The sequence below is a fragment of the Lissotriton helveticus genome, chromosome 1_1 (assembly GCF_964261635.1).
Source record: "Lissotriton helveticus chromosome 1_1, aLisHel1.1, whole genome shotgun sequence".
NCBI lineage: Eukaryota > Metazoa > Chordata > Amphibia > Caudata > Salamandridae > Lissotriton > Lissotriton helveticus.
This window is the reverse complement of record NC_136057.1, coordinates 83,220,988-83,233,947: the sequence shown is the minus strand read 5'-3', so window position 1 is coordinate 83,233,947 and position 12,960 is coordinate 83,220,988. Positions and strand designations below refer to the sequence as shown.

Here is a 12,960-nt window from a genome sequence, read left to right as displayed (position 1 = left end):
AATAAAGGGGCACAAGCGTTAAATCAAAAGCACAGTTTAAACATACAAAGTTGCACAAATATGGATGAGGGCGAGGGGCCACTCAGACCATATACTAAACAAGTGGTATAAGAGATACCAATCGAACAGTGGTTAGGCCTAGGGCCTAGGGAATCGCTGGGAGCAGTCGGGACAAGCAATGCTGAAGTCGGGAGAGGCCCACGGGATTCGGGTGCAGTGCGGAAAGCGCACGCATGCACCAATGTTAACCAATGGTGCGTAAAAGTTGTAAAGTTAAAGTTTAAGGACACTTACGCTGAACCTAGAGGAACAAAACTTAAGACACAGACCCTAGAGATGTGTACCAGTGTGGGAACACCGGCGGAGCAAAGTTACCTCACCCACAGGAAGCGGGTGCACAGGGTCGAAGTTGAGTCGGGTTTCGTCACGCAGGCTCTTGGTGCTTGAAGCTGAAGGCTGCAGGCGGGGTGAAAGAGAAGTGCCCGGTGGAGTCCAAGGGGGGACTCAAGTCGAAAAGTACCTGAAAGCAGAGGGGACAGAGTCCGGGTCACTCAGCAGTGACCAGGGTGGAACCAGGACGGAACCAGGCAATGTCGGGCGCAATCAGGTGGTCGTCGAGGAGCTTCTCTCCGCTGTCACGTGGGCTCTGGGGCATCTGCGACGTCCAGGAGCGGGTCACGATCTGTCCCATGAGGGTTCTCACCGTCGGCGCAGTCGGCTTCAAGTTTGGAGCAAACAACACTTGGCAAGAGCAATCCACGCGGAACCGGGAGATTGCTTCTCACTCGAACCAGGAGGGTCAGAGTGGGGGCTCCTTTTCAGGGGAGCTGGTGCAGATCTGGAGCAACCAGATTTGCAGGTCGAATTTCAAAGTTCGTCGGCACAGGGGCCACTAGCCGGCTGGCAAGTGACCGGGCCAACGCGTTGAGCCAAAAGAAGCAGAAGGGCCCCACGCAGCACTCGTCGAGTGTGGAGGGCTGAACTTCGGTGCAAGTGTGGCTCAGGGTTGGGGCTTCTCAAACCCCGGTGTACAGCTTCGAGGGTCACTCGTGGGCTGCACGGTCAGCGTCTCGTGGTCTTTTCAAGATGGCGTGCCCCACGCTTCCGGTCGCCTCCACGGGTCTCAGCTCTGCAGGGACTGTGGATCGGGCTGTTGGAAGGCAGGCAAGCTTGATCTCGTCGATCTCTGTCGCTCGAGTTCCGGCGGGAACTGCGACAAAGCAGACGTCGATGGCTGGATGGTGCCTGTTTGCACAGGGTGGTCACTCCTTGACCACAAGGGAGATTCTTCGGGCTTCTACGTCGAGTAGGATGTCGAAGGGTCCAGAGTTTCGTTTCTTATGTTTCATCAGGATAATCTGAAGTGCATTGGCACTGCTCCCAGTCTTATACTAATTTTGGGGGCTGGATTACCTGCTAGGTCCCCTCCTATGGGTGGGACCCAGGAAGTGGGTGGATACACCCCCTTCCTTTGATCCAGGCCGCCCTGGCACGAGGGCTGGAGTGCCCCAGAACTGGTTTGGCCGGATTATGCAAGGGGCAGCCTTGTGCGCCCCAAGCAGTGTCTGGTTTCTTTCAAACCTCCCTGCTACAATCCACTATCTCCTGTCTGGAGGGTGGTAACACCCCCCTGCGACAGGAAACCCTTTTTCCAGGCCCCATTTGGCTGAGTTTCGGTCAGCTTCAGGGGGTCAGACTCTTGTCTGTGGCAGAGGCATCCATTTTGTGGATCTAAGGTCCTTTAAGAAATTAACCGCATTTAAGTAAAGTAACATGTCTTACCCCTCTAGAGGGGTGGAATGCTATCCCCGTCGCCAGAACTGGCGAGGGGATAGTATTCCAAATCGTATGACACCTTACACAACATGTTTTGATAAAGCCAAACCAGAGTTGCTATATAACCGCGAGGATTAAAAGGCACTTAAGAGTATATGGTATGGCATTATCCTGAAACAGCTTAGGGAGTTGTTCCCGACAGCTGCAGACAGGCTCAGCTCATGCTAGAGCTCCATCTCACATTAAACCACGCACTCTGCCTCCAGGATTGATGAGGCCTTCCATAGGAGTGGCTCACAGGTTTATATGTGTCCAGATATAGGTTTAGATATAGGTATACTATATCTAAGTAAGGGGTGATTACACCACCTTACCCCAGCTGAGTGATCAGCCAGTTGTGTCAATTTAAGAACCAGCCAGGGGTGGCAAAAGATATGCTGCAGCCCCTGGTAGGCCTTGGTGGCCCCTATGCCCTGGGCACCTATAGTGCATTATACAGGGGCTGACAAGGAGTCCATTTCCAATTGTGGTATGTACCTAGGGTACATGGAATCCATTTTACAGAGAGAGCAGATGGCCTGGGGCCCTGATTAGCAGGGAACCAGGTCAACTAAGTCAAAAAAACAGCTAAACACAGGCAAAAAATCTGGGGTAACCATAGTCAGGTAGCCACCTTCCTACAACCGTATTGAGGTGGTGAATAACTTTTGTTATCTGGGCATTACTTTTAATAACGGTGGATCATGGGTCCCCGAACATGTTAATGTTAAATCCAGGATGGGCAAAGCATCCCTAAGTGTATTTCGTTTTGCTGCTAAACTAGGAAGTCGCCGCATACCAGATATGTTGAATGTTTACCGTCACAGGTGTGCTTCTATTGCCCTCTATGGCTTGGGGGTTTGGGGCCATTCGCCTCACAAAGATGTGCAAACTCAGGAAAATGTATTTCTTAAGAGACTTTTATGCCTCCCATCCTCGGCCTCCACGGAATTGACCCATAAAGAACTAGGGCTGGACCATATAACCGACCTGATTGGACTGAGACCCCTGTTGGTTTGGCGATCCATCTGGCTAAAAGATGAGACCGTCTTTACCAGGCGTATAATACAAGACTGTCTACGCCTGGATAATGCCCTCCGGATTCCGTGGCTAAAATACATCATCTCAACCTTCAAAGAACTATTTGACATGGATGTTTTTAAAGACCCTAAATGTGTTGTGGATATTCCAAAGTCGAAGGTTAAAGGTGTCTTCCTGAGTCACAAACGTAATACCCACAGAAATCAATCTATTGATTACTCTACACATGCCTTTTATTTCTCCAACCTGGATGAAGGGGCTGGGCTCCCTATGTACTTGAGAGTAATTACTTGACAATCTCATCAATATGTTTTAACTAGATTGAGATTAGGCATTGTGCACAACCTGGTTGCATACCCAAGTGTAAACATCCACTCTGTTACCCCCTGCCCGTGTGACGGAATCACGAAGCAAAGCACGTTGCACTTTATGCTGATATGCCCTTTGTACAAATCTCTACGAGTTTTATACCTTAAACCGTTGTTTAAAAAAACATTCTTTGTTAACTACCGCTAATGCCATGAGATTTTTATTTACCCTTGCTACCCCGGACATCTGTTTTTTTATTGCAACTTATATTCTTAAATCAGTCGGGGCTAGAAAAAGTATGGTTTTTTAATGTTGGTTCACATCTGTGCTGCTAGTCCACTGTTCCCCTTTCTCTATTTTTAATGTGACTCTATATGATCTTGTATACTTTTATGTTGCTGTTGAAAAGCTTTATTTCGATAAACACTTGTATCTTAAAAGCATTACAAATAGTGGAAAACTGCAGATAAACAATACAAATGTCTCACTAGTTAAGAACAATTAAAAATGCCATTTTATGCATAAAATAAATTAGTTAAAACTAGATTAAATTGAAATAGACAGTCTGTTTCTGCGAAGTATCCACGACCATTTTAAAAATTTAGAAATACCACAAACTATAGGAGGAGATGTGTCTGTCAACAAGATACGTAGCGCCACCAAATGTTCGCGTGTCCCAAGGCGTTTAAATAGAGGTTTGAGCCAGCACCTCCTTGGACGGATATAGTCTGGGCACTCAAAAAGAATATGTGCCACCGTCTCAGGCCTTGTAGGGCAGAAAGCACAAAAGGGCTAAATCTGCACTGGCGATATCCATCGGGATATGAGGTCCCCAATCGGGAGAGTGCCTAATCTGAATTTGATGTAAAGAGCCCTATCAACTGGCATGGTGATCAAATCCAGGTAGGGTTCGTAGGCCACCACGTCCTTGATTCTAAGAAATGCTGCGGTCGAATTGCAGTGACGTGGGTTACCAATAAGTTGGGAGGAGACCCAGTCCCAATACAGTTTTTTCAGGATAACCTTGGGTGGGGCAGATTTTGTGGTCCAACAGTCTCCCAAGCCCAGCTCCCCCAAAAGGTTTTTCATCTCCCTCAGCCACTTGATCTTGTGCCAGCCACCCATTTCCATCACCTCAGACAGCCCGTCAGCATAAGATTTTAGCTCTGGCACCCTCCACAAACGAGCCCATAGTAGCAACGGCCGGAGACGAGCCTGGTCCTTGATTGGCTTACAGCCCACGTCTAAACAAACCGGGACTGTGGGAGTACTCAAGGGGAGAGCAAGTAAGTCTTCAGAAATTTGCTCTCTGACTTGGATAGGGACTCCAGATTAGTAAAGCCCCATAACTCCGCCCCATAAAGTGCGTAGGTGACTCCTTTTGCTTTATAAATGTCTATTGCAGGTGCCACAGACTCTTTAGATGAGGCATGATACTCCTTTAGCAACGCACCCCCTACCCTTTTGTGGCTGAGGACCATCTTGTTGATTTGTGACGTCCAGCTCATAGTGTCACACAGGCGTATTCCCAGGTAATCAAATTCGGAAACTTTCTCAAGCGGGATAGAGTTCAAAACTGGAGGGCGTCCTAGTTTCCGTGGTGGATGCATGACCAGATATTTTGTTTTGTCCACATTAATCACCAATCCCCTTGCCAAACAGAAGTCCTGGAATCGGGTCAAAAGCTTCTGGAGACCCCGTGGAGTCTTGGAGATGAGGAGGGTATCATCCGCAAACAATAATGTGGGGATCCGTACGCCCCCCAGGGAAGGTGCATCAGCAGGATCTTGAAGCAGATGCTCTACCACACCATTTACATACCGGGAGAATAGGGTGAGAGCCAGCACACAACCCAGGCGGACGCCCCTACACACCGGGATCCTTTCGGTCGTTTCCCCACTCTGGCCCCACCGCACCTGGGCAAAGTTGTCAGTGTGAAGTTTTATCAGGAGCGACAGAATGTAGGGAGGGATCCCAAGGCCCTGGAGAACCCTCCAAAGTTTCTCCCTTGGTACCAGGTCGAAGGCAGTCTTCAGGTCGATGAAGGCCAAGTAGAGACTGCCCGTACCCCGTTCCACCAAATTCCAGTGCAGAAGCATAAGTCTGAAGACTTGTTCTATAGTGCCCGTTCCTGAGCGGAATCCTGCCTGGAAGTCAGATAGGATATAGTTTTCATCCACCCAGTGGAGGATCCTCCCTAAAATCGCCTTCCCCGCCACTTTTGTGTTGAGTCAATCAGACTTATTGGTCTGTAATTCCCTGGGTTCTCCCGACATCCCTTTTTGAATATGGGGACCACCTCCGCCCCCTTCCAAGATTCTGGGACAGGTCCGCCTTCCATGATGGCATTCAGAAGGGTGGAGATCAGGGTGGCCCATTCGGTCGGGTATGCTCTAAGTAAGTCCCCCGGAAGCCCATCAGGGCCGGCTGCTTTCAAGGGTACCAAGGACTTTATTACATTTGCTACCTCCCGGACGGTGAAAGGGTCAGTAATTACATTCCAAGCTAGGGAGGAAGGAACAAAAGGTTCATTAAGGGGCCCTTCTACCGGGGAGTATAAAGCCCCAAAATGATTGGACCAGGTCTGGGACGGGATGGTACAACTCCTCAATGTGTCATCGGGTCAACTCCTAGAACCCACCAGATTCCAGAAGCCCCTGGCATCTTTTCCTTTGCTGGCGGCTAGTAGGTCCTCCCAGAACTTATCCTCCCATTCTTTTTTTGCTATTTGAAGACTCTGGGAGTAGAGCTTCCGGGCCTCCCTAATCCTAGTTTGGGATTTTGACTTAACTACACCCACCAACATTTTCTTCCTTACCCTGCAGTTGTGGGTATACCATCCTTGTCGTCTTAAAGGCCTTGTTTTAGCCCCCATATGTCTCGTTGGTAGAATAAACAAATTGCTTATGGCCTTAGTCAGGACGCAGAATTTCCCTGACACCCCCACCGGGCCTCCCTCTGGGTTATCCAAATCACATTGGGCTGCAGTCAGGAGTAGCGTTATTGCCTCGACCTTCTCGAAAGAGAGCTTAAGCTTTGGCCACTTCAACCGCCTGCCGCAGTGTGAAACAGTTGAGTCCCCAGAGATGGCAGTGACAATAGGCAATGTACCCCCTCTATTAACTGACCACCAGGGAGTCCGGGTCAGCGAGAGCAAGTTGTGATCGCTCTCTACGGACGGAATGATTACCATGTCCCTCACCGAGGTCCATAGGCACATGTCGAGCAAGATGTAGTCGATTCTCGACGTGTGATTGGGCCTGTTGTAAGTGTGGACACCCGCCTTGTCTGATCGTGACCTCCCATTGTGCGCCCTCAGATCAAACTCCACACTAAGGGTGTTGATCTGAAGCGCCACTTCAGTCCACCTCTTAATCGGGGTTAGTTCTAAGGCTGGGATCCCTCTTTCTCTGGTCCTCCTCCTCCAGATCCAAAGTGTCGTCCGAGCCCAATGGCTCGAACGTACAATTTAGATCGCCTGCAACTAAGGTACATGACTTATAGGGAGTTGTCCTCAACAAGCCCTCCAAGTGGGCAATTGTGGGCGACTGTCTACCTCCCTTTGTACCCCGTGCATAGATGTTAAAAATATTCAGAATGGGACGACCCCGGACATCTTTTAGAATGATATTAAGGAGGTCGGGGCTGTTGGTCTGGTGGACCTCTACCCTACAGTTTAGTGAAGCATACTTTTATGATGTTTTTATGAATCATCGAATAAAGTTTATAAACGTGAACGCATCCGCTTTTCAGCCCACTTTACCTTGGGAGCCTCCCTGATCTATAGGCCCCCTGGTCCTGCGGGTCCATTTCTCCAGACCTGTGGTGTCGCTATTGTTTCTAGGGCGCTAAGGTTTTCTCACTATATGGTTCTGTGGGACTTTAATATCCATTTGGATCAACCTGATACCAGGGAGGTGATTGACCTGCTGGATATATTACAACCAGCTAAACTCAGTCAGCATGTCAGCCTTCCTACTCATAAGGCCGGCCATATATTGGACCCGATTTGTTCCAATTTCCCCATCTCCATAAAAGATCCTTGCCCGGTGTCCTGGTCTGATCATTTTATATCCAATTTTCTTGGATGGTATCTAGCGCAGAGACAGAGGTGCGCTCCTACCAGCTTTTGGGAAAATTGATCCTCTGGAATTCAAACAAGCTCTGGATCTCTCTAGGCCTGTCTTGTCAGGTGAATTGGAGGAGTGTAAGTCGGGGTTTTCTGGTTGGGTAGCGAAGGCGGCTGATTCTGTAGCCTCTCTTCGGCATGTCAGACCTGCCAGAGATGCGCCCTTGAAACCCTGGTTCAACTTGACTCTTAAAGCTGCTAAACATGATTGCAAGATTTTGGAGCGAGCTTGGCTCAGGAGTGGTTACTGTCCCATAGCCAAGAGGAAGCTTAGAGCAATGCAAAAAATTGACTACAATGCTATTGCCTTGGCTAAAGGGCAATTCTTTGCAGCTTGCATTGATTCTGCCAGGAATAACGCTAAAGAAATATTTGCCATAGCGGAGAGTTTTACGTCACCTCTGGCTCAAGCGAGTGTGACTCCATCTTCTCTCGCCTGGGTAACACGCTCTCTAGCTGTTTCAGAGATAAAATTCAGGCCATCCAGGCTACATTTCTTTCTGGTAATGGTTGCTGTGAGGGTCCTTTGGTGGTGCAACCTGCTGCTTCCACTTGCTCTCCATCAGCATTTAGAGCAGTCGACCCCCTGGAATCTCTTAAAATCCTCAGGGGGCTCAAGTCCGGTTCTCCTTCGGACTCTTATCCACCAGGCTTTTGGCAGCAGGTGCAGAGAGTGTACATACTAAGGTGAACTTCATCGTCAATCTGTCTCTTCAGACAGCGGCTGTTCGTCCAGGGTGGAAGCAGGCAAAGATTTTGCAGCTTCTTAAAAAAGCTTCTCTGGATCCCTTTAAACCGGGTAACTATCGGCCTACCTCCCTCCTTCCGGCTATTGCCAATGTCTGTGAAAAGGTGGTCAATAAACAACTTACAGAATATGTGGAGACTGAGGCACTTCTGCAACCTGCTCAATCAGGGTTTCGAGCCTCTCACAGCACTGAGCCAGTTTTAGTAGAGGTGGCTGAGGCTATCCGGGAGTGCCTCGGCACCGGCGGGAGGGCAGCACTAATCTTGCTGGACCTCTCAGCGGCGTTTGACACGGTCCCACATGCTCTTTTCTTGGCCTGACTAGCAGAGATTGGTGTGTCAGGAGCTGGGGTTGGCTTAGGTCTTTACTGGAGGAGCGGGTTGAGCAGATTTGGCTCCCTCCTTTCTCCTCCTCCCCTCAGCTGGTTACTTCTGGAGTCCCTCAGGTCTCCTCCCTTAGCCCTCTCTTCTTTAACATTTATGTTACACCATTGCTATATCTGGCAGAGGAGCTTGGGGCTAAGGTGATGGCCTATGCGGACGATATTCAGTTGCTGTTTACCTGGGACAAAACATCAGATTCCGTCTCAGTGGCGCAACAGTGCCTAGTTTCCATCTTTAAATGGCTGGCGGATGCACAGATCAAGTGCAATAAACAAAAGTCTGAGATTCTACTCTATGGGAGAATCACACCCAGACAGGGACAACCATACACCAAACAGGGAGAAACAAACACCAGACAGGGATGTCCAAACCCCAGACAGGGACAACCACACACCAGACAGGGACATCTACATACCAGACAGGGACAACCACACACCAGACAGGGACAACCACACACCAGACAGGGACAGCCACACAGCAAACAGGGAGGGACAGCCACACACCAGACAGGGACAACCACACAGCAGACAGGTACAACTACACAGCAGACAGGGACAGCCACGTACCAGACAGGGACAACCACACACCAGACAGGGACAATCTCACCCCAGACAGGGACAACCACACACCAGACAGGGACATCCACATACCAGACAGGGACAACCACACACCAGACAGGGACAGCCACACAGCAAACAGGGACAGCCACACACCAGACAGGGACAACCACACACCAGACAGGGACAGCCACACACCAGACAGGGAGAAACAAACACCAGACAGGGACAACCACACCCCAGACAGGGACAACCACACACCAGACAGGCCCATCTACATACTAGACAGGGACAACCACACACCAGACAAGGAGAAACAAACACCAGACAGGGACAACCACACCCCAGACAGGGACAACAACACACCAGACAGGCCCATCTACGTAGTAGACAGGGACAACCACACACCAGACAGGGACAACCACACACCAGACAGGGAGAAACAAACACCAGACAGGGACAACCACACCCCAGACAGGTACAACCACACAGCAGACAGGGACCTCCACATACCAGACAGGGACAACCAGACACCAGACAGGGACAACCACACCCCAGAGAGGGACATCTGCATACCAGACAGGGACAACCACACACCAGACAGGGACATCTACATACCAGACAGGGACAACCACACACCAGACAGGCACAACCACACCCCAGACAGGCACAACCACACCCCAGACAGGCACAATCATACCCCAAACAGGGACAAGCACACACCAGACAGGGACATCTACATACCAGACAGGGTAACCACACACCAGACAGGGACAACCACACACCAGACAGGGAGAAACAAACATGAGACAGGGACAGCCACACCCCAGACAGGGACAACCACACACCAGACAGGGACATCCATATACCAGACAGGGACAGCCACACACCAGACAGGGACAGCCACACACCAGACAGGGACAGCCACACACCAGACAGGGACAATAACACACCAGACAGGGACAATAATACACCAGACATGGACAACCACATACCAGGCAGGAATAACCAGGCAGGGACAACCAGACAAGGACAACCACACACCAGACAGGGACAACCACACACCAGACATGGACAACCACACACCAGGCAGGGAGAATAATATCCCAGACGGGGACAACCAAACACCACACAGGGACAGCCACACATCAGACAGGGACAACCACACACCAGACAGGGCCAATTATACACCAGGCAGGGACAACGACACACCAGACAGGGACAACAATACACCAGACAGGGTCAACCGCATAACTGACAGTGACAACCATCCACCAGACAGGGGCAACGACGCACCAGAAATGGACAACAAAACACCAGAAAGGGACAACCACACACCAGACAGGGACAACCACACACCAGACAGACAACCAAACACTCAACAGGGACAACCACACACCAGAAAGGGACAACCACACACCAGACAGAGGCAACCACACACCAGACAGGGACAACCACACACCAGACAGGGACAACCACACACCAGACAGGGACAACCACACATCAGACAGACAACCACACACACCAGACAGGGAAAATCACACACCAGACAGGGACAACCACACACCAGACAGGGACACACCAGACAGGGACAACCACAGACCAGACAGAGACAACCACACACCAGACAGGGACAACCACACACCAGACAGGGACAACCACTCACACACCAGACAGGGACAACCACACCAAACAGGAACAACCACACTCCAGATAGGGACAACCACATGCCAGTCAGGGACAACCATACATCAGACATGAACAACCACACACCAGTCAGGGACAACTACATAGCAATGCAGAGCAGACAAATGCACACTCAGTAGCAAACGTGATGGTGTGTGTCCAGTCCACACTGCCTTAGAACACCTTTAACATACAGAAGCCTGTGTTTGAATTAACTCTCACGCAGCCTGCAAATTCCACTGCTCATTTGTTTCCAGGGACACACAGGCACTCTTGGGCACACACAGGTACAACACCCACAGGCACTCAAAGGCACTTACATGCAAACATGCACACATAGAGGCACACACAGGCACTCATAGGCACACAGAGACATACACAGGCGCTCACATGCATGCACAGGCACACACAGGCACTCATAGGTACACACAGGTATACACAAGCACGCATAGGCACACACAGCCACACATAGGCACACTCAGGCACTCATAGCCACACAGGCATGCCAGCCACACAGAGGCACACCAACTATTCACTCATAGGCTCACCCAGGCATACCAAGGCACATACTGGCACTAATAGGTACACACATGGGTACACTGATACACAGAGGCACACATATGCACACTCAGGCACTAATAGGCACATACAGGCACACAGAGTCACTTAGTCACTCACAGGGACACATAGCCATACCCAGCCATACAAGGACTCACACAGGCACACCGAGGCCCACATAGGCACTCAAAGCCACACATATGCACACACAGGCAGTCATAGGCACAAAGGGACACACAGGAAGACACGGGCACGCCCAGTAACACATAAATACAAACACTCTTAGGCACACAGAGGCCCACACAGGTGTTAGGTACTCGTAGGGAAACACAGGCCCTCTGTCAGGACCGCTGGTCACCCTGTACATGAGGTCGGATCAGCTTGTTCCCTAACGAACTCCTGCTGGCCAAAAAGAAGGAGGAAATCAAAGAAGAACCCTGCTTGGTCCGAATTGTGGCAGATACGGAACTCTAAGATGGCCGCCGCGGTCTTGGCGAGTAGCGGTCTAGTGTTTAGTGAAACACCTGTGCGAGATTGTGGTGACGCACGCACTCCTTAGCGAGTGCGCACTTCACTAAAGTCCAAACCAAGGAAGGTTCTGCGTTCCGTAGCTCATAGTTGGTAGAGTAGTAACATTTTACATAACGGCAACATTTTAGTGAAATACCTTTCGTGACAGCGCTTGACGAATTCAAGTGTGAAGAGTCGGAGAGTTCATGAGGAAAAAACTTCAGTTGGCTTCATCTCGTCGAGCCGCGACTCATCTGGTCCAGTGTTCTCACCTCAGCTGTGGCGGCATTTCCAGAGAAAAGAAAACCAATAGACAAAAGAAGAAAAGCACGTTTAAGCTAAGTTACAGTTTGATAAATGTTTACAAAATAAAGACTGTGAATGAAACAGGAATAGAGTTTATTTTTTCTCTTAATGAACTTACCTTGTTTATCGGAATAATTCTTCAGTGGCATTGTGGATACACTGTTCTTGACAGAATCTGAGGAAAGAAAAAGAATTACGTTGTTTTGCTATTTTCAGTAATAAGAAGAAATGGATTAAAAAAAGAATTAAAACAGTTAGTTCAAATCCTAAACTTAAAAAAAAAACTCTTAGTGGAATAAATAGAAGACTTCAATTAAACATAAAACTGATGTAGAGTTTCCAGACCAAGGGAAATATCAAGAAATACATCAGAAAAAAGAAGAGGGGCTGGTTAACAAGAGGACTAGGGTTTCCTTAGGTATCTTCAGCAAGTTGGTCACCTGTTGATTGACAGAAGAGCCAGATAGAAAACCCGAAGGTCCAGAACCAGTCTCTTCTATTGTTCTTTATTATTTTATCTATTCCCCCTTCCCCCTTTGGGGTTAATTAGAGTCATGATGTAATTCTGTCTCCGAGGAAATCTGGAAAGGGAGTTGGGAGCTAGCACCTTCTGTTCCCGTGCAAGTAATTGAAGACCAGCTGCTGGTTAGCCAGTTAGAACCCTGACACCCTCATAGTCATGCGCAGTTACATCTCGTCAGGCACAGCCACTCACAGGCATTTATAGGACCACACAGTTCCATATAGGCACACATAGGCACTCATAGGCACATACAGGCACTCACAGGCACTGAAAGACACACATACAGGCACATACAGGCACTCACAGGCACACACAGGCACTCACAGGCACTCACAGGCACACACAGGCACACACAGGCACACACAGGCACACACAGGCACACACAGGCACACACA

The 12,960-nt window shown here is 49.6% G+C and overlaps 1 long non-coding RNA gene across 1 annotated transcript in view; it reads right to left on the bottom strand.

The window, feature by feature from the left end:
- LOC144834371 (uncharacterized) overlaps positions 1-12,335 on the bottom strand; it is a 62,523-nt gene extending 50,188 nt beyond the window's left edge. The window contains exons 1-2 of the long non-coding RNA XR_013593988.1: positions 12,161-12,335; positions 11,894-12,013 (exon numbers count right to left, since the gene is read on the bottom strand). This is a non-coding gene — a long non-coding RNA (uncharacterized LOC144834371). The remainder of the gene's footprint in view (positions 1-11,893; positions 12,014-12,160) is intronic.
- Positions 12,336-12,960: the final 625 nt, after the last annotated feature.